Here is a 23,111-nt window from a genome sequence, read left to right as displayed (position 1 = left end):
AACTTTTAGAGATAACAAATAATCAATTACAGTAGCTGATATTGGAAATTACAATTGGAAATAAAGTTCTTTATTGGCTGTTATTTAAGGTCTCAGCATTTGATCTACAAAGCACAAAATTAATGCATTATACACACATTGTATATATATATATATGTATATATTTGGTACTATGATATAATATAATCTCCAGGATACTCTATGAATCGTTTTGTGATGCTATATCATATTTGTGTAACTCACTCTTCAGGTGCATAAACAACTTACAACCCTCTTGAGTAGAGTGAAAGTAGCTGGAACATGTTTCATGATGGACAAAGTTTGAGAAATAGGAGCTAATTCATAGTGTTGTCTAAAGGATTCCTCTCCCTTTGAGTGTTGCTGCTAAGTGTATGGAGTCAAGGGGACCAATACACATGCACTTTGAGGGATGAGTGATGACTGTTAGTAGCAAGGAATAGATGTAATACTTGACAAAGACATTAGGATGAAAACCAAATGTGTACAAATACATATATATATATTTTACTGTTTCAGTTATCTGACTGCAGCCATGTTGGACACCGTCTCTCTCTCTATATATATACTGTATTACACACACACATATACATCTATTTTGCCACCCAATTTCCATTACTACCACCATTTATTACACTGGTTTTGTCATATTTGCCTAAGAAGGCAGATCTTCTTAACACTGTGTTGCCAACCATTTCCATTTTCTCCTCATGACAAATGTGTGTAGAAGAGACAACTGCTCTGATATGGACACATGATGTGGATAAGATAATCAGTAATGAACTAAAATGAACTGCAAGGGGGAAAAAGGAAAGTAGTGGTGACATCAGATTTCAAAATGCTGAATCTCACAAAGATGATGATGAAAGATCTATTTCAGTGGTTATATGTTGCATGATGAATCTGTCTCAAAGGCTGGTGTTCACATAATAAATGCAAGTGGTAGCTGACAATATTTTTTTTTTATTCAACAAGATTTTGGTAAGAATCTGACCAGCAGTGATAAGCTCAGACTGTTTTTTGGGGATATGGCTAAACAACATCTATTTGAAATTATACTGTGGTGAAAAAATCATGATTCTTTTAATTTTGAATGGTTGAACAATCTTAAAGTCAAAGAAATAACTAATTAATATCTATGATCTTTCTAATCAAATTTGGAGGTTAAAATAATGTTGTCTGTAGACTAATATCATGAAACACAGTTAAATAGTGGAATGGATTTTAAATAGACACTTCATTTTCCTTTTACTTGTTTCAGTCATTAGACTGCAGCCATGGTGGGGCACTGCATTGGAAAAAAGAAAATTGTCAAATGGCCTTAATGCAAATTTTGGCTCTTATTAGTGTCACTCAATAGGGGTCTACATCACTTGACCAATCCTAAAAATACTTGTTTCAAATTTTGGAGCAAGGCCAGCAACTTTAGTTGGAAGAGGTTAGTTGATTACATTAACCCCAGGTGCTCAACTGGTACTTTATGTCAATGATATTAAAGGGATGAAAAACAAGTTGACCTTGGCAGTTTTTGAACTCAGAGCATAAAGAGCCAGAAGAAACATTGCTAAGCATTTTGTCCTATGTGCTAATGATCCTATTAGCTCACAGCCATTATAAGATTGTCAGCAATGGGATATACATACAAATGAGGGGAAGTCAAAATTTATCTGCACTCTCGCCATAACATATCTTTATTATTGTCACACTCCCTTCTGTACATGCATGCTTAAAGTTAGTACTATTGTGTTCACGTGATCAAAGTTTGAGCCTGATCGTGTCATTTTTTCTTTCTGGCTTTACAGTGTAAGCATGGCTGCTCCACTAGCAATGTGCACCAAAGAAGAACAAAGAGCAGTAATCCAATTTCTCTGGTTGGAAGGTGTGTTAGGTGCTGAAATTCATCAGTGGCTTTTAGCACAATAAGGGGACAATGCACTACTGAGTAGAAGTGTGTATTAGTGGATCAATAACTTTAAAGTGGCTGGACAAGTGTGACACACTAAGAGGGAGAAGGACGTCCATCAACTTCCACCACTGAGGAGAAAATTCAGCAAGCTCAAGAGATGATAATGGTGAACCAGTTCACTATTACCATCTCTTGGATCACTGCTCTTTGTTCTTCTTTTGTGCACATTGTTAGTGGGGCGACCATGCTTATACTGTAAAACCAGCAAGAAAAATGGTGTGATCAGACTCAAACTTTGATCAAGTGACCACAATAGTACCGATTATAAGCACACATGCACAGAAGGCAGTGTATGACAATAATAAAGATGTTATGGCGAAAGTGTGGATAATTCTTGACTTCCCCTCATATACATACATACATATATATATATATATATATATATATATATATATATGGGACATACCACCTAGGTAGGCAAGGTAGGCAGTGCCTACCTTGAATAAAATAGATTGATAGCAACATTTTCCTTTTATGGCAAAATATGCACTTAATTCAATAAAATTATGAAGATTACTCTGATTACTATGCATAAAATGCAAACTATTTAATTTTTTTTTGTAGATTAGGTAGGCACAATTCGCCTCTGCTTTTCAATTTCAGTATTTAAGTTATGCATAGTACTGCTGTAGTACATGTGCTGCGTACATTCCTACAACACCGTTTTCTTTACGGTTCAGTTGCACGCTTGTGTTTCGCTTATTTTTTGTGTTTACTACATAAAAGTTACCAACTGCCTACCCCAAGTAATTACTGACAGCACATGCCTATAGTGCTGCTAGACTGGCTCCCATGCAGGTGGCACATAAAAAAAACACCTTTTTGAGCATGGCCGTTATCAGTACCGTGTGATTGGCCCTCGTGACGGTGGCACATAAAAGCACCCACTACACTCTCGGAGTGGTTGGCGTTAGGAAGGGCATCCAGCTGTAGAAACTCTGCCAGATCAGATTGGAGCCTGGTGCAGCCTTCTGGCTTGCCAGTCCTCAGTCAAATCGTCCAGCCCATGCTAGCATTGAAAGTGGATGTTAAACGATGATGATGATGATGCACACACATTTATATGTATGTATGTATGTAAATATATGGGTGCAGGCGTAGTTGTGTGGTTAATATGTTTGCTTTTCAGTTATATGGTTTCTTGTTCAGATTCACTGTATGACACCTTGGGCAAGTGTCTTCTACTGTTGGCCCTGTCCTATCAAAGCCTTAGCCCCAAGTAGATTTGGAACACAAAAAATGCAAGTTCATCATATATGTGTGTGTAGGTATGTGTGTATAGATATATAGGTATGTTTGTGTGAGTATGTGCATGGGTGTTTTTGTTGCCTTATCTTGACATTGCACTATAGTTACAAATGAGCATTACTGTCATATAAGGGTTGACCCTTGTTTCTAGTGTTTTGTGAAAATGTCTAACCATGGGGAAATATTACCTTGTTTGGAAACAGGTAGAAGTTGGTGACATGAAGTGTACCTGGCCATAGAAAATCTGCACCAATGAATTCTATCTATAACCCATGCAAGCATCAAACAGTGTATGTTAAAATGATGAAGATGACATGTATGTATGTATGTATGTATGTGTGTATATATATATATATATATATATATATATAGAAAGAGAGATGGAGTGAGGAAGAAGAGGAAAAATGAAGGGTATGCATGATAAAACATTTTCACCTAAAATAAATTGAATTAAAAAAAAAAAAAACTAATATTTTCTCTTTTCTTTTCTTTTTTTTGTTTTGTTTGTTTTTACAGTGAAACCAAAAACACACAACTAGCATTAAAAAGTAGAGTCTGAGGAAGTAAACAAATGGAAAGAGAAAGTATGTTGAGTTACCACTTGAATCTGTTTGCATGGCAACAACGGCATCAGGGAGTTCCTCAATAGAAGAGCACCTACAGAAAACCAAAAGATGATTTGAAAACCTTTCAAGATTAATTGGGGTTGGTACAGCAATCAGAGCCTCTTATATGATTCATGCCACCAGTTAGTTATAGTCATCAAAACAGCATTCCCATGCATATGTGCAGATATTTTTTTTTTTTTTTTTGATACAACAGATATCACTTCAGATCTATAAAGGTAACAGTGTTCTCACTTACCTGAGAAATAACTTTGCAAGAAAATGATCTTCCTATCGCTAATAATCCAATTATTACAAAGAGTGGAATCTGTTGTGTCAGCCAGCAAAACTTAGTTAGTCAAGTGCGTTTATGTTTTGCCCATGAGCACAACCTTATGATAGTAGAAACGTCGAAACTAAGAACTAATTAAATCAGAAGGACAGAATTTTAACTTCACATCCTTTAAGCAAGGTTGAGTTGCGATTATATATTTTAGTCATTCTCACGTTCATACCACATTTCTCCAGAAATTAGATAGTTCTCTAATATACAGACACACATACTTATAAATACACACACACATAAATGTATGTATATGTACACACACACACACACACACATACATACCTATATATGCATACATGCACATACATAGAGGTACATATATACATATACATACAACTATATATATATATATATATATATATATATATAATCATAAATATATAGGGATTGACAGTAACCTGCTTCTCCAACATACTGAGAATTCAGAAATAGCAGTCAAAGAACTACTGATTTCAAAACTACAAATTATTACTCCAGATTGATAGCGATATTTTTGATACACACAGAACAAAAAACAGTAGAGTCAAAAAACCACCTGCCTTTAGTTAATTTAGTACGATCGTTTCACAGTTAAGAGTAAAGAATACTCTATTCTGATCTTCAGCTAAATATTCCAATAAATTTGTTAATGTCTAAATAACTCACGTTAATTTTGACCATGTGAACATCAATACCACGTGAGGAAGACGTTAAGAAATTTATCGGCCAGTGAGTTCAAAACCCCTCGCCCTAATGAATTCAATTCAGTGTGCATCATAACTCACTGGCCGATAAATTTCTTAACGTCTTCCTCACGTGGTATTGATGTTCACATGGTCAAAATTAACGTGAGTTATTTAGACATTAACAAATTTATTGGAATATTTAGCTGAAGATCAGAATAGAGTATTCTTTACTCTTAACTGTGAAACGATCGTACTAAATTAACTAAAGGCAGGTGGTTTTTTGACTCTTCTCTACTGTTTTTTGTTCTGTGTGTATCAAAAATATTGCTATCAATCTGGAGTAATAATTTGTAGTTTTGAAATCAGTAGTTCTTTGACTGCTATTTCTGAATTCTCAGTATGTTGGAGAAGCAGGTTACTGTCAATCCCTATATATTTATGATTATAAATGTTTTTTACCGAAAAGGTTTTTTCATACTGAGCTACCCGGCAAAATTGTTAATTATTAATTTTATTACTAATTGACGATTCCCTGCCCTGCATATCTATATATATATATATATATATATATATATACATTCATACACACACTTTCATGGATACATACAGGCATACTTGCATACATATGTACATATATTCACATTTACAATATAATGAATTTCACAGTATAACGAAACTTTTGCATTCCCTGGCCTGAATCATATTGAAACACTAAATGAGTTACATCTTAAGTAATTCATGTACAGTGGGAAAGAAATGGTTGGAGAAGGATGTGGTATACATGTGTGCATGGTATATGTGCTGAGGGTTGGAACAAAGAGGTACATTTAGAGTAGACAGTAGATATGTTGTGTGAAAGTGCAGGTTATGTAAACTGAGAGTAGAAGTTTAAACCATAATGGGTGAAAGTGTGTAGAAAGAAGATGATCTCCTGTTCCTTCTGGAAGAGAGAAGCAGAAAATCTGGTCTCGGAGGCCAAACAAAGTAGCAAAGTTTAGCAAAGTTGAAATGTTGAGTGACAAGTAAAAAATCTGAGGTTTTCCACAAACCCGTCACACATTCAGCCATCAGCTTGCCCAACGTAAACTGAATCTCAGAAGAAACACTCGAGGAAGTAGGTAAAATTGGAGAATATGCAACTGAAAGAGTGCTTAGTATGGAAGGTAGAATGGTTGGGTTCAGTAAGGGTGATGGTGCTGACAGGAAAGCGAAAGTATAGTAGTGAGGACAAATTCGGGAAATGGCTCCATGTGGGTGAGAAAGGAGGAGTAATGGACAAGGGAGCTGCAAAGCTTGCAAATACACTAAAACAGAGAAAGTTAGTTGGCATAAGAGATGCAGGGTATAAAAGCAGAGGTGTGGTCAATTGCACCATCATATGAAAAGGAAACATTATTAAATATGAAAGAGTAACAGCATTGAGTATATAGGCCTATAGGCCAGCTATGTATTACGTTTGAGCTTTAATTTTATAGCTACAGCTAGAGACAATGTATTGGGAGTAGGAGAGTGTATATCATGTGGGTGGAGTGGGAGGAGGATAAGTAAAGACAGGTGTATTTAAAAATAAAAAGTGGCAGTAAGGGTGAGGTGGGGCAGAAATAGTAAGAGAAGGGAATGGTATATATGTGTATGGTTTGTGTGTTGTGGGTTGGAGTAAACAGGTACAGAGATCCTTGACAACCCTGTTTCTATTGACAAAGATGTCAAGGATATTATCGGAGAGTTTTCTGGAATGGAGGAGGTGAAATAGAGGGAACTAAGCTATTGAAGGAGATGAAAAAGATTAGATCTTCAAAAGGAAGGGGGCAGAGAGAGAGAGAGAGAGAGAGAGAGAGAGAGAGAGAGAGAAAGAGAGAGAGAGAGAGAGAGAGAGAGAGGGAGAGAAGAGAGAGAGAGAGAGAGAGAGAGAGAGAGAGAGAGAGAGAGAGAGAGAAGTAGTGTTGGTAGAATCATAAATATAGCTTTGGTATAGGACCTGCGAACTAGGAAAACAATTAGGACAATGTTACCAATGAAAGGATTGGCATTGTTTGGGATTTTGCCAATGCTTTGACTATGGCCACCTCCATAACTACTGCAAAGAAGAAACAGTTGATCCTGAGTAAAAGTTCAGCCAGGTGGAGAAGAGTTGAGGTCCAAGGTAAAGGAGTGGTGCAGTGGTTAGGAAAAGCATGGAAGCTTTTCTTAAGAGGAATAACTGTATACAAAGAGTGTGATCGTGGTGAATAAAAGATGGGAGGGGTTAGAGAGCAAAGAGGAGACGAAGAGGCAGACAGTGTGATTAATGTTCTGTGTATTGGAGGAAAATGCAGTCACAAATGTGAGGGGAGGGTATCAAGGTAGCTTAAGATAAGCATAGTAAAGCAGTTGTTAGTAGAGACTTATCAGGTCTACTCTTTTTACTCTTTTACTTGTTTCAGTCATATGACTGCGGCCATGCTGGAGCACTGCCTTTAGTCGAGCAAATCGACCCCAGGACTTATTCTTTGGAAGCCTAGTACTTATTCTATCGGTGTCTTTTGCCGAACCACTAAGTTACGGGGACATAAACACATCGCCATTGGTTGTCAAGCGATGTTGGGGGGACAAACACACACACACACATATATATATATATATATATTCATATATACAACGGGCTTCTTTCAGTTTCAGTCTACCAAATCCACTCACAAGGCTTTGGTCGGCCCGAGGCTATAATAGAAGACACTTGCCCAAGGTGCCACACAGTGGGACTGAACCCGAAACCATGTGGTTGGTAAGCAAGCTACTTACCACACAGCCAGTCTCAGGTATTGGTTGAACATAGCTTGTAGATGGTAGTAGATGCTGGAAAGTTAAGCATGAAAGTCAAGAAGGAAAAATGGGAGAAGAAAAGGTAGTAGCTGAGTAGGAGATGTGGCAGAGAGGAACACCAACTAACAAGGAGGTGGGAGGGAAGAGTAAGTGAGGTATGTGAGTCTTAGTGAAGGTGAAAAGTGGAAAAGTAAGTGGATGATGTGAAGAAAAATAGAGTACAGAGTGAGCTAGGAAAGGATAACCAGTGGAGGGTGTGAAGAAACGAGTCATGATTTTATGAACAAATGCTCTTCCTAATGCTAACCATTATCTGTTTTCAAGCAAGGGATTTTTCCTATTTTAGAAATTTTCAAAACACTGACAAGAAATGTCAACACCAGTACTGCTTCACTCAACCAGTGACAAGCACAAACTATCAATGTTTACTCATATTTATGCATGCACACATACACACTCACTCAAATAACGAGCTTCTGAACTTTCTATCTGCCAGATTCTCTAACAATGCTTTATAATATATATATATATATATATATATATATATATATATATATATATATATATATATATATATATATATATCTGAACGAGGTATTAACAGTATATTTGCCACTTAATTGCGGCTGAACCCTAAGGGTGGATGTTACTGTTGCTTTAGCCCCAGGAGAACATCTCCTCCAGCTGGCTATTGACACACATCTGTGTCCTGCCTGTATTTGCAAAGGGAAGTCATTCCTCCCATCTTGATCTGTGATACACACGGACTCGAGTTTCTGGGTATTTACACGTCCTCAGCATACAACAACTGCCGATCTTTGATGCGAAAGATCTCCCGATGCAAATATGTATATACTTTTTCCACGTTGTCGTGCAGTTACTGATAATACCTCGTTCAGAGATTTAACATTGCTTGTTTTCACTTTTTCAAGATCAGTGAATATTCTCACTGGAAAAAGTAAATACGTATTTGCATCAGGACATCTTTCGCATCGAAGATCGGTGGTTGTCATACGCTGAGGAAGAGTAAATACCCAGAAACTCGAGTCTGTGCGTATCGCAGATCAAGATGGGAAGGATGACTTCCCTTTGCAAATACAGACAGGACACAGATGTGTGTCAATAGCCAGCTGGAGGAGATGTTCTCCTGGGGCTAAAGCCAACAGTAACATCCACCCTTAGGGTTCAGCCGCATTTAAGTGGCAAATATACTTCACGTATATATATATATATATATATATATATATATACATACACACACACACACACGCACATATTCTAACACACATACAGTGACAAATATGTATATATTATGCAGAATGTAAACACATATACATATCTACAGATATGTGGCTTCTGTACCATTTTCATCTACCAAACTCATTCACTAGCTATTGGTCTGCTATGGGCTACAGTAGAAGACACTTGATCAAGGTGCTGTTCAGTGGCACTAAATCTGAAACCATGTGGTTGGGAAGCAAGCTTCTTAACCACACAGTCATGGACTGCACCTATATATATATATGTGAGTGTATTATATAGTATATATTCTCACAGAATAAGTATGAAATGTCTTTCAGGGTTTTGTGAAACACTAATGCACAACAAATAATCAAATAGAACCAAAAAGTAAAATGAAGAAACTACACTGGAATTTTTAAAAATCAACTTAAATATCTCGACTACTCACAAAACAATAGAATACTATAAAGACAAAATAAAATGATATATAATATGTAAAAAAAAGAAGAAAAATTCAAAGAACGATTTCTACACTATGCAACTTGAAGAACGAAACCGTGTCACAAAAATTGTGTAATATATACAATGGGAGAATGACAATGTGGGAAGACGGTGTGAAAAGAGTTTGGGACTATGTGCAGTGAGTGATGAGGGGTAAAGTGAACAATAGGTATCCATCTAATAAGAAATGGCTAAATAAAGATTTTGAGATAATTTATTGGTGGGATGTGTACATTTTCAAGTGTGTGAAATGTGACAATGAGCAGAAAAAAAAAAAATACAAACATAAATGAAATGAAAAAGATTCATTGAACCTCATATCCTGTATGACACTTGTGAAAATTTGATTGAAAATACCTTGATGTTGTGTTTTGATTTAGCTAACAATCAGTATGATTCTTTTGATATATATATATATATATATTTATATTTGTTTTCCTTATGTTGGTTACTGTGAACATCTGCTTTTATTTTCAAAAAGCCTTATAATTTATGAGCATTAGATAAAGAATGATATAAAAAATGAGAGAGAGAGAGAAGAAAGAAGGATGAGAGATATACAGAGAAAAACAAACTGACCAGATGAGATTCAACATTTTTCATATCATTATTAATCAAAATAAATTTAAAAAAAAAAAAAAAATCAAAAGAACAAAATATCATTTCGAGCCAGAATTTAATAAATTTAATCATTAAAACCAATTATATGAAATCACATAAATTATCAAAGCAGTTAAGAGATTTGTTTGACAAGATAAATGTAATATATAGTTTAACATATCAAATGGTTTGACTCCCAGACATTGATGAAGTTATCTGAACTTATCTTTTTAATGGTATATTTTTGCTGATTCAGAATTTTAAACAATGTATTGTATATTAACAATCTCTGACTTAGAAGGCAGGACAAGGAAATTTAATAGGAGTCAAGCTCAAAACTGAATCACAATTGTAATAAAAAAATAGTTAATACAATTAAAACTACATTTGAGTTTTGTTAGTGTCATATTTCTTAACTTCACATTTAACATAAAAAAAAAAAAAATCCTCCATTACTGAATGAATCATTGAAAATAACAATCAACGGGAAAAGAATATTGATAAGGAGTCCATTAATGTGGAACAAAATATTTTGATACTCTTACAATACAAAACAATGCAGAAAAGTATATCTATTTGAGATAATGATGTGATTCAACCAAAAACAAACTCAGGCGTCAAAATCATATGTTTAGACATACTTTCTTTTAACAAAAATACACACAAGAAAGAAACAATCAAAGTTTAAGTATGTATAAGCCACCAGTACAAAAACAAAACAAAACAAAAAAACACTTCACTTTCCAATGACAGTTGTATAAATACTAAAATATCGTTAAATTAATCATATCTATTTATCTCAGTCTATCTGTATTTACATATTTACACCCACAAATACACATCTATATTAAGCCAGTCATGTAAACAGGCATCATAAATTCAATATCATTAATTGTTTTCTTTTCCTCTTGCTTTTCCTTCTTTTAGACAAAAGGTATAATCTGAAAAGTAAGATTCTTTTATATTACTTTCATTGAAATATTTATTTTCACTTTACATTTCTTCCATCATTGTTATTTTGCTTTATACTTATATACTTTTTCAGCCAAGTGTTTCACTTGCCAAACTTCACATATTATGTTTGTTTGTATCATCCTTGCTGTATAATCTAACTCCTTTTATTTGTGTTCTTATGCCTACAAAAAAACAAATTGCAGTTACTTCCCAGATTGACCATGACTATGCATACACATATATATGCTAATATATATATATGCATATATGTTTGTCTGTACACACATACATATATACACACATATACGTATACCATTAATATAATGTTAGATGGCAAATATTTGGTAAACACATGAATAAGGACAATAAACCTCGTGGAGAGGAACTGAACCATGAATTTCCTTCTGATAAGCTTCTTATTTTTGCGTTTGAACTGTTATTTAGAAAATCACAAATACACACACATTTTTTCTGTAATATTATTGACAGCTTTCACAACAGATCTCAACAGAAAAAAAAAAGCTAAACTAGTTTGTACAGATTATGCCAACATTCAAACAAGAGGATGCTTCAAACAAACAAACAAAAAGAAGTAATGAGGAAAACAAAAATACAAAACCAAAAAAAAAAAGAGAGAAAAAGTCAAATGTTTTAAAAGATCAACAAATTTTAAGAATACCAAAATACCAAAACACATAGATATATTTCATAAAAAAAAGAAGCACAGCATGGAAGCTTATGATAAAACAGAAACCTAAAACTACAGCACTAATTTGTTCTATTGTGATAAAATTCAAAATGTACTGGATAACAACAGTGGATATATATATATATATATATATATATATATATAGAGAGAGAGAGAGAGAGAGAGAGAGAGTAGGGTGGAGGAGAAAATAAGCGAGTTCCCCCAACTTTTACTCATATTGTGAACATATACTGCATGGCTTAAATTGTCTGCGTGCATGATAATTTCTCAATACAGTTGTCTGAGAGAAATATATATATATATATATAAATTTGCACACACACAGAATTATGTATAAATATATGCATATATATGCACACACAAAGAGATAGATAAATATATGCTCATGTACATACACCCATATATATATATATATAAACATCATATACAATCAAGGCAGATATTCACACATACATAAAAGCATATGCTGCCGGAAAGAGCCTCAAAGAAATATGCTTTAACATATTTCGGTGTATAACAGAAGTAGTAGAACTACAGAAAATAGCTAGATTATATGAAAGATCTTAAAGTGTATGGAACCCCTGTTTGTAAAGTAGTTTTAACAGCTGATAATATCTCGACTCCAAAAATACTGACTGGTATTCCTTCAGAAGTAAAATATTCTAATAAACACCTAAATGTGATGGTGGAGGTGGTGGAAAACTTCTAACAAGCAGAATCTACTAGAGAGATTTACTTTTCAATTGAGCTGTTTTACTCATCTGATTTCAGTGATTACCAGCAAGAGTGAATTGAATAACCAGCTTGCAAAGACAGAGCTTGTCCTAGATACACAACACAAAGACAAAGCATGTGTTGTTTTTGTTGTTGTATAGCCCCAGGTTAGCTTCTATTGCCACCAGATCTAGGATCAGAGATGTTTCTAGCCAGGGTAATCTCATCTTTTATTGAGATGTAATAAGCATATATCTAGGACTACATAATCCAATGTGAATTAAAAGATTTAACTGGTACTTCCAGCAGACTAGGCAACCACATACAGGCTCCTTTATTGGCTAAAAAGTATATTTGGTGATTTTGAATTAGAGCTGATGATTCCAGCTTCAGAAAATCCATGAAAATATCTACGATATTAGGAGGAAAAACTCCTTATAGTTTGTGGCTGTGTGGTAAGTAACTTGCTTACTAACCACATGGTTCCGGGTTCAGTCCTACTGCGTGGCACCTTGGGCAAGTGTCTTCTACTATAGCCTCGGGCCGACCAAAGCCTTGTGAGTGGATTTGGTAGACGGAAACTGAAAGAAGCCCATCATATATATGTATATATGTATGTGTGTGTATATGTTTGTGTGTCTGTATTTGTCCCCCCCCCCCTCCCCAACTTCGCTTGACAACCGTTGCTGGTGTGTTTACGTCCCCGTAACTTAGCGGTTCGGCAAAAAGAGACCGATAGAATAAGTACTAGGCTTAAAAAGAATAAGTCCTGGGGTCAATTTGCTCGATTAAAGGCGGTGCCCCAGCATAGCCGCAGTCAAATGACTGAAACAAGTAAAAGAGTAAAGAGTAAGCCTCTTAATTGGATAGTATACAGTAATATGGATAGAAAATGAAGGACTGGAGTAACCTTGAGATATGTCAACATCTGCAAAGAATCTACACTGAACTTTGTAATCATTTAACAGCATAAAGAAAACAAGATGCACTGTGAAGTGAGACAGTCATGAGTGAAATTTAGTAAATACAATGAATATAAATAGTTCTAGTTAGGAAAGTGTACAGCAAATAGATATAGACCTAATATAGTCTTTCAATGGTTCCAGTCATTAGAACATTGCTAGGGTATCATCTCCAAATGTTTCCCTCAATTATATCAACCCAAGCTAACAATCTCATGTAATAAAATGACATAACTTGTATGATACTAAAAACCAAGAGATATATCTATGAAACAGATATTTTTTGCCATCCCATGCTGAGCTGATAAACACACATAGACAAGCATGCATATTTATGTTGTAACAATTCATAAATTATTTACAGCTGAGCTTTATTCAATGTTTTTAGTGTTGTAATTCAAGATACACTTCACTGTAATTTACTGCAAACTTATATATATGGAGTAAAAAAAAAATAAATAAATAAAGGAGAATATCTAATAAATTAATATTTTTGAGCATTTATTGAAGCATTGTAATCAGATCCACCTGGATCTTTGTGTTTTACCAAAAGAAATGACTCAAGACAGAATTTCCATGAATTGATGCTGGAACTGGCAGGTCTCTTCATAAACCTTGCCTGATGCTCCTACCAGACAAGACCACCTACAAGAAGTAAAAATAATTGTGGTAAGCAGTTCCCACCTGCTAGTTCCACCAAATTTTTTAAATGCCATGAGTTGGAAAATGTAATTTATGCATAATTGATGATACTTGTGTGACTTATTCTGTTCAGGTAGGGATGCATTATTCCACACCTCCACTACAGCATGTAGAATGTGTAAAGGGGTAAAATAATCATAATAATAAATAAAAACCTCTGATATCTGCTTCTAGCACAGAGAGAAAAGATAAGCTTATGAAGCCTTTTCCCATCATCCCTTGATCTCATGGGTTCCAGAACAAGGGAAATATTTGTTTTTGCTTGGGCTTGCTTTAAAAATAAATTTCAGTATGTTGAGCCAAGTAACCAGCATTCAGTTGATATGACAACTATAAAGTATCCCAGAATAAAGGGATTTGCCACATTGATACCTCACTTCTCCACATATATCAAGAACTAACTCGAAAGACAAAAGAAATGCAGCGATCATTAGGTCAAGCAAAACACTGATGTCCACTAATGGCAGAAGTGATAATCCAATCTTCAGAAATTTTACACTCTCAGAAAGTAAACATGAATATTGATCAGGTTCACTGTAAAGAAAGGAAAACATAGTTTTCACTGTGTCTTGTCTCAGATTTGGTGTGCTATTTTACTTTCTTCTGAGTCTAATAAATCAAACACCCTCCATATGGAGAACGTTATCCAAAATCTTGTTGAAGCTAGTCCAAGTCAGTGGAGAGGATATTGGCCACTAAAACAAAGCCTGGATAGAAAAAAGGAAACAGATGGGAAATAAAAGAGGAGCTTTTATGTCAATACAGAACTCTGAATCAATTGGGCAATACTTCTTGGTCAGGCAGGGGATGCTAATTTTAAAGCTGTTTTTGAGCTAAATAATAATCTCCGTTGTTGAAGATATAGGATTCTGAGAAAAAAACAAAAAAAAGACAAAAATAGGTGGAGTGCATATTCAACATGCCGCCACAGATTCTTTCACTTTTCAACAGTTTATATTAACAAACTGGCTGATACAGACCACCCCTACTTAGTTTAGACCCAACTGCTTACTTTCATCCTTATTTTAATGTCCACAATTTCATGCTAGCATGGTCAGATGAAATTCATAAGACAACTTTTTCTACAGTTGGAAGCTCTTCCCATCGCCAACCCTCAACAGTGTCCAAGTAAGGTAGTATTTTCCTCCCATAGTCACACATGGCTCTATGGAAGATTGGAAATGAAGTGCACTACTTGTATGATGCAACACTCATACACAACTATCACTAGGTCAAGACAAGCAGACAAATATACATATCCATACAAAATCCATTCATAAGGCTTTGGCTGACACTGGGCTTCATTAGAAGACACTCACCCAAAATTGCCACATAATGGGACTGAACCTGAAGCGATGTCAATGGGAAGCAAACTTCTTAACCACAAAGCTATGCCTGTGCCTTGTGTGTGTGTGTGTGTGTGTGTGTGTGTGTGCGCGCCTGTGTACACATACACACCCATAACTACAGTTTGATGCCACAGTGATCACTTTCAAATCTAAATGCTTTTATGTGCCCTTAATGTGTTTTTTTTTCCCAAGTGTATCAATTTTGATGCAGTCTTCAATAACAGATTCCTCTCATTTAGATCTTTTATGAAAGTTTAATTAAAGTCCTTTTTTTTGTTGCTAAAGTGACAGATATGAATTTAAAGATGAATTTAGGTCTTACTCCCTTTCCAATTTGAAAATCTTTCACCCCACACCTCCACTCCATATACATATATATATATATACACACACACATACACAACTTTTAACAGCTGAACTTGAATTACATAAAGCTATAAACAATAACGTGTAAATATTGGGTTAAAAACCCAAGTTTTTAACCCAATATTCACACACTGACCAAAACCTTGTGAGTAGATTTGGTAGATAGAAACTGAAAGAAGCCCATAACACATATTTATGTGTATGCGTTTGTTCCCCACCACTGCTTGACAACTAGTGTTGGTGTGTTTATGTCCACATAACTTAGCAGTTTGGCAACAAGGAACAATCAAATAAGCTTTATAAAAAATAAATACTGGGGTTGACATATTCAGCAAAAATTCTTCAAGGCAGTGCTTCAGCAGGGCCACAGTCTAAAGAATGAAACAAGTAAAAGACAAAGATACTATTATCTATGGCTTTAGCTACTTCGAGTTTAACTATTAAAAATAAATTAATTCACATTCTCTCAAAGTTTCTAAATTGTCACAACATAAACGTGTGTAGGCCGTGCTCCAGCATGGTCACGGTCAAATGACTGAAACAAGTACATCTTTTCCATGCTTGCATGATCAGATAACAGTATGTTGGAGGAGAGTTTCTATAACAAATATCCTTCATGTTCCCAATGTCTATTGAGCAACAAATGGAGATATTCAAGTGGAGATCTGGAAACCACAAGAAGGCTGGAAATGCTTTCATGGTGGGCTGTAGGCAAATGACAGCACTAATGAAACCATTGTTTACAATCAGCAAACATGTGTAAGCTAGAAATTACAGACTCACTGTCACAAATACACACACATATACATACATGACAGGCTTTATTTTAGTTTCTTAATTCTTTGTTGCCCACAAGGGGCTAAACATAGAGTGGAGAAACAAGGACAGACAAAGGGATTAAGTCAATTACATCGACCCCAGTGCATAACTGGTACTTAATTTATCGACCCCGAAAGGATGAAAGGCAAAGTCGACCTGGGCGGAATTTGAACTCAGAACATAACGGCAGACAAAATACCGTTAAGCATTTCATCTGGCAGGCTAGTGTTTCTGCCAACTCACCGCTTTATTTTAGTTTCTATCTGCCAAATGCATTTCCTAGGCTTTGTCTGACATAGGGCTATAGTAGACGATACTTGCTGCTCAAGGTGCCACGCATAACACACATGTATGTATATGTATATACATATATATGTGTATATGCATACATGTATATATACATGTGTATGTATGCATGTGTCTATGCGTACATATCTACACACACACACACACACACATATGCTGGTGCTATGTAAATGCATCCAAGCTGGTGGCATGTAAAAAGCACCTAGTTCACTCTGTAAAGTGGTTGGCATTAGGAAGGGCATCCAGCCATAAAACCATGCCAAAGAGAGACAACTGGAGTCCAAATAGCTCTTTGGCTGGTCAGCTCCTGTCAAATTGTGCAACTCATGCCAGCATGGAAAATGGATGTATGATGATGATATATATAATATCTGGAGATCCTCTTCCACAAATGATACACTAAATAAAGAAATCCACAGAATAAAACTAACACTAAATGAACAGCAGACATTTAAACAAACTAGTGGACTAAAATACTGACTAATATAGACAGGTATACAACACATTATGCAGTACACCTACTAAGCATCCACATATCATACATAAAGTGCATTATATGAATCAAATGCATACTAAGTACAGAAGAGATGAACCCATAAACAAAAGTTTCTTAAAATACATAACCTACATGTGCCAAAGCAAACCATAAACTGCCACTAATATTGCATTACAAGAAGAATAAGATCAAAAACTTCTATACTAACATCACACACATGTAAACCTGAGAACAAGCTACGAATGATCAATGTAATGCATAAATTTGACTATAAATGCTGAAGTCACAATCTTCAGGATTTGTTTTTACACAGGCCAGACAAGAAAAACACTCCTTCGTATGCTGAATATGCATTTCCAAGAAATAGCAATTGCAAACACACTATATCGCACACTATAAAAATAAAGCTAGAAAGGACAAAATATTAGATGATAATACATCTATATTCTATAGAATTTTCCACAGTAACAGATGATTATGAAAGCAATATTGAGAACTCAGCACAAGGCTACAATTAATGTACAAACAGCATACACATGTCACAAACAAAATAAATACGTCAATGATGATACGTTATTCTAATGGGCAAAATACAAATTCAATGACATGAAACGCTAATGGGCAAAATATAAATTCGATGGCATGGAATGCTAATGCACTAATGGTGAAAATTCAAGGAGTAAAATCTGCACAAACAAAATTCTGGCAGTTAAGTCTGCATAAATGAATGCTATTCATTACACAAATAGGAGTACAGATACCAGCACCACACTATATCCTGAAAATGGGATTAAGATAATCTGGAAATGTTGATTTAATCTATTTAGGAGCTTCAATGAACTGAACAAATTGTAAGGCACTGATATGCAGATATGAAAAACCTTAAGAAAAAAAAAAGATTTAACTGGCACTTTCAATATATAATATCTAAATGAAAAACTGTTACCCATATATAGAAATATATTCCTGGCCCTTGAGTCACTTTATAAATTCTGTTGATTAAATTTTACACACACACACACACAATAATCCATTCGATGTGTTTTCTTTCCACTGATATGTGGAGAACAAAAGTCTTAAATAAATGAATATACTACTCCAGGATTTAAGTAGTTTTTCTCCCACTTTTAAATTCAAATGCTTGTATATATGTGTACATGTATGAACCTTCCCAGGAGTCATAGACCTGCAAACTGCATGTTGATTTAAACAGTGCAAACAGCACAAAAAAACAACAAAAAAAAAACACCTTGTCCATGCTATTTAGTGGCTATAAAAACCATACCAAAGCAAACATTAGAGCACAATGCAATCCTTGGACACATGGAAACCTGTCAAACTATCTGTCCTATATCAGGATGGAATATAGATATTAAATGATGACATATTATTATTATATGCACATATACATACATACATACACACATGTATATATAAACACACCCATCCATTATAACAAGTGGCTACATAAACAACTTGACATGATTAATGAGATCAAATCACAAGCAAAAACTGAATAGACATCAAAATATGGTTAGAGGGCCCTGATTGCTAGGGCAAGGATGATTAAAGAAAGGAAATAAATAAAATGCATACATGTTTATAAAATAAAATTCTGCTGAGAAAATAAGATGGAAAAAGACATAATTTATTCAAACAATTTCACTGCAGCTGAGAAACATGAGTGTGTTGAAGAAAGCAACTGAATGTTAACAGATAGTTGTTGTGAATGTGAGAGATAGAGAGAGAGTGATAGAAAGAGAAAGAACAAGGAAAATAAATAAATGTGCAAAAGTTAAGATTGTGATAAACAGTGAGCGAGAGTTCTGAAGAAAATGAAGTGTAAAACCAAAGACAAGAAACAACAGATCAATAATAGTTGGAAACTGTGAAATGAACAGTGAGAAAAAAAAAAAAACAACAAAAAAACTTCAACTGCATGTGTGTGTGTTACAGAAGTGGGAAGGATCTTTAACAGCCACGTCTCACTGAAGTGCACTTGCAAATTAAAATGATACTTGATGTATGTGTGTGTGTGTGTGTATATATATATATATATATATGTGGTGATGATATTACCAATAGGGTGATGGTGCTTGTAGTGGTAGTCATAGCATTGCTGGGGTTAGTGATAGCATAAGTGGAGGTGCTAACAACACTGAAAATATTAATGATCATGGTGCGGATTTTAGATGGCAGTGAGAATAGCACATCAGTTCTGTCTTCAAAGATAGGAGCAACATAAGATTCTTTATTCAAGGACAAAATATAATGTAAATATTGGATAGAGCAAGAAATTTAACATATTTTCATAATTAATTACATATTTTTGGAAGGTAATTTTGAAATCCATCATATATCTGTCTAAATATAGCTAGAACTTCAAAACTTTTGTGCTAATGAAATATAACAAATTAACTAAAATCTCAAGAGAGTTTGTGCACAAAAAAACAAAAAAAAACAAACAAACTGAATAATGACTGGAACACATATTTATGGATAATGAAGAAATATATATTTCCAAAAGATATGAGAAGTAATCTTTTCACAGGAAATAATTAAACAATTTTTAAATCAATACCAATGAGAGTTACATATTATTATACACTATAAATGTGTTATAACAAAGGCAGATTTTAATGTAATTATTCTTTAAAATGCTAAACCACTGTGTTTTTAATATTCGTCACAAATAATAACGATGTCTTATGCTAGTACAAGGTCACATGTCTATAAAGGAGGTATTTTACTCAACTGAATTGATCTCATGATGCTAAGTACTCATATTACTGACCTTAAAGTTGACCCAATAGGATTTAGCCCATTAGCATTTAAACTGGTCATAACCAGCCCAAATATCCTACCAGTTTGATTTTCAAACTGGTCAGATCCGGAATATCACACCTACCTTATAATGTCATTTTAAAAATATATAATCATATCAAGGAAAACTCGAAGCTATGAGATAATGCATGATTAATTGAAAACAATGTAAATAAATACGCAGTACATTTGGCAGAATAATATGAATTCTAAAGGGTTAAACTTAGAACATAAAGAGTCAAAACTAAATACTGTGAGTTCGGTGCTAATTGAATCATTAAGACATCAGACAAGAAGTACAGTTGCAATCCATTGTTTAACTCCTTACTGTAAGTAAGATGCATGGTAAGATCCAGCCTACATAACATAATGGAAGTTTCATTAGCTTATAGTGTTGGTATACTAATCACAAGGAAAAACAAGTTTCTTAATCACTTAATCCTTGTAAGGACCTTCATACAATATATCACCCTCATTTAACATCTGTCTTCCATGCAGGCATGGGTTGGACAGTCTGACAGGAGCTGGCCAGGTAGAAGACTACTCCAGACTACTGTGTCTGTTTTGACGGGGTTTTTATGGCTGGACGCCCTTCCTAACACTAACCATGCTGTAGAGTGAACAGAGTGCTTTTTACATGGCACCAGCACAGGCAAGGTCAGTTTTGGCATGGTTTTTACAAATGCCAACAACTTCACAGTGGACTGGATGCTTTTTATGTGATACCAGCAATGCAGAGTCACCGAGTATCTTGCAAGACAAGGAATTTTGAGATAGTGAGGAGGTGGAGGGGGGGGGGGGCATCAGAGGAGGTGATCTATGTAATTGCTTGTCCTGTTTAAGGTAACATTTTAAACTACCTCTTTGAAATGAAGGCTTCTATAACAATGGTACATGTAGCAATTAGATATTGTCCTATCATTTACAAACAAACATTGGAACCGTCTTGAATTAAATAACAACGATAGAGGTGATAAATACTAAAGCTGAAAAGAACTAGAAAAGGATTTTGCTAAAATGGATTACCAACAGGAAATTACACTATTTTCCAGGACTACAGATTCCTATTTTTGGTTTTTAATTTAACCTACATGTTACTTTAAAATTGTAATTTTTTAAGATAAGATTCCCACTGAATACCATGGAATTTTCAACTAAGTTAATTAGAACAAATATGCAGGCAATCCTTGTGTCATAATTGTTTCATCGTCCACTTTTCTATGCTTGCAAGCATAGTAGCATTTCTCCAGGGTCAGGCATGTTTTCATGGAAAACTGGAAATGAATGACACTTCTTTGATGGTGACAAACACAACTATAGCATGCCAAGAAATGGTGATATAAATATGCACACATACAAATAAAAAATATATATATATATATATAGATATATATATCATCATCATCATCATCATCATCGTTTAACGTCCGCTTTCCATGCTAGCATGGGTTGGACGATTTGACTGAGGACTGGTGGACCAGGAGGCGACACCAGGCTCCAATCTGATTTGGCAGAGTTTCTACAGCTGGATGCCCTTCCTAACGCCAACCACTCAGAGAGTGTAGTGGGTGCTTTTACGTGTCACCCGCACGAAAACGGCCACGCTCGAAATGGTGTCTTTTATGTGCCACCCGCACAAGCCAGTCCAGGGGCACTGGCAACGATCTCACTCGAAAATCCTACGGGAGCCAGTCAGGCGGTACTGGCAACGGCCACGCTCAAAGTGGTGCATCTCATGTGCCACCCGCACAAGAGCCAGTCCAGGGGCACTGGCAACGATCTTAGATATATATATATATATATATATATATATATATATATATATACACATGCACTATTTAACTGGTTGAAGGCGATAGAAAAGTGTTGCCCAAGGTACCACATGTTCAGATTGAACCAGAGACCCTGTGATTGAGAAGAAAACTCAATCACACAACTATGTATGCACCTGCAATTCTTGAATATATATATATATATATATATATATATATATATATATATATATATATGTATAGGAAGGGTATCCAGCTGTAGAAACTCTGCCAAATCAGATTGGAGCCTGGTGTCGCCTCCTGGTCCACCAGTCCTCAGTCAAATCGTCCAACCCATGCTAGCATGGAAAGCGGACATTAAACGATGATGATGATGATAATGATAAATATATACATATAAATATATGCATAATATATATATATATAGATATAAATATATGTATATATAAATATATGTATATATATATATATATAGATTTGGTAGATGGAAACTGAAAGAAGCCCGTTGTATATTTGTTTGTGTCTGTGTTTGTCCCCACCAACATCGCTTGACAACCGATGCTGGTGTGTTTACGTCCCCCGTAACTTAGCAGAGACCAATAGAATAAGTATTACGCTTCTAAAGAATAAGTCCTGGGGTCGATTTGCTCGGCTAAAGGTGGTGCTCGAGCATGGCCACAGTCAAATGACTGAAACAAGCAAAAGAGTTGTACTTCATAAGTCTCCTTTAGCCAAACCACTAGGTTACAGAAACATAAACAAACCCACACCAGTTGTCAAGTAGTTGTGGGGAACAAACACAATCATACACACGCATATATATACATACATATATATTGTGCCACACCCTAACAGTTGAGGGAATCCGTGGAAGAGGTAGGCCCAGGAAGACCTGGGCTGAGGTGGTGAGGCAAGACCTTCGTACATTGGGCCTCACCGAGGCGATGACTACTGACCGAGACCTTTGGAAATGTGCTGTGCGTGAGAAGACCCGGCAAGCCAAGTAAGATCATTGCCAGTGCCCCTGGACTGGTTCTTGTGCGGGTGGCACATGAGATGCACCATTTTGAGCGTGGCCGTTGCCAGTACCGCCTGACTGGCTCCTGTAGGATTTTCGAGCGAGATCGTTGCCAGCACCCCTGGACTGGC

The 23,111-nt window shown here is 35.4% G+C and overlaps 1 protein-coding gene across 19 annotated transcripts in view; it reads right to left on the bottom strand.

Moving 5' to 3' along the window:
* Positions 1 to 23,111, bottom strand: part of LOC106867691 (tumor protein p53-inducible protein 11) — a 546,722-nt gene that overhangs the window by 13,077 nt on the left and 510,534 nt on the right. For 4 of the 19 annotated variants that reach the window (XR_016242640.1, XR_016242645.1, XR_016242639.1 and 1 more), the window contains exon 7: positions 3,831 to 3,889. The exons of the other annotated variants lie outside the window; for them this stretch is intronic. The gene's annotated coding sequence lies outside the window, so the exon portion shown is untranslated. The remainder of the gene's footprint in view (positions 1 to 3,830; positions 3,890 to 23,111) is intronic. 19 annotated transcript variants of the gene reach the window in all.

Source organism: Octopus bimaculoides, chromosome 7 (assembly GCF_046866305.1).
Source record: "Octopus bimaculoides isolate indiv1 chromosome 7, ASM4686630v1, whole genome shotgun sequence".
Classification (NCBI taxonomy): Eukaryota; Metazoa; Mollusca; class Cephalopoda; order Octopoda; family Octopodidae; genus Octopus; species Octopus bimaculoides.
This window is presented reverse-complemented; position numbering and strand designations above follow the sequence as displayed.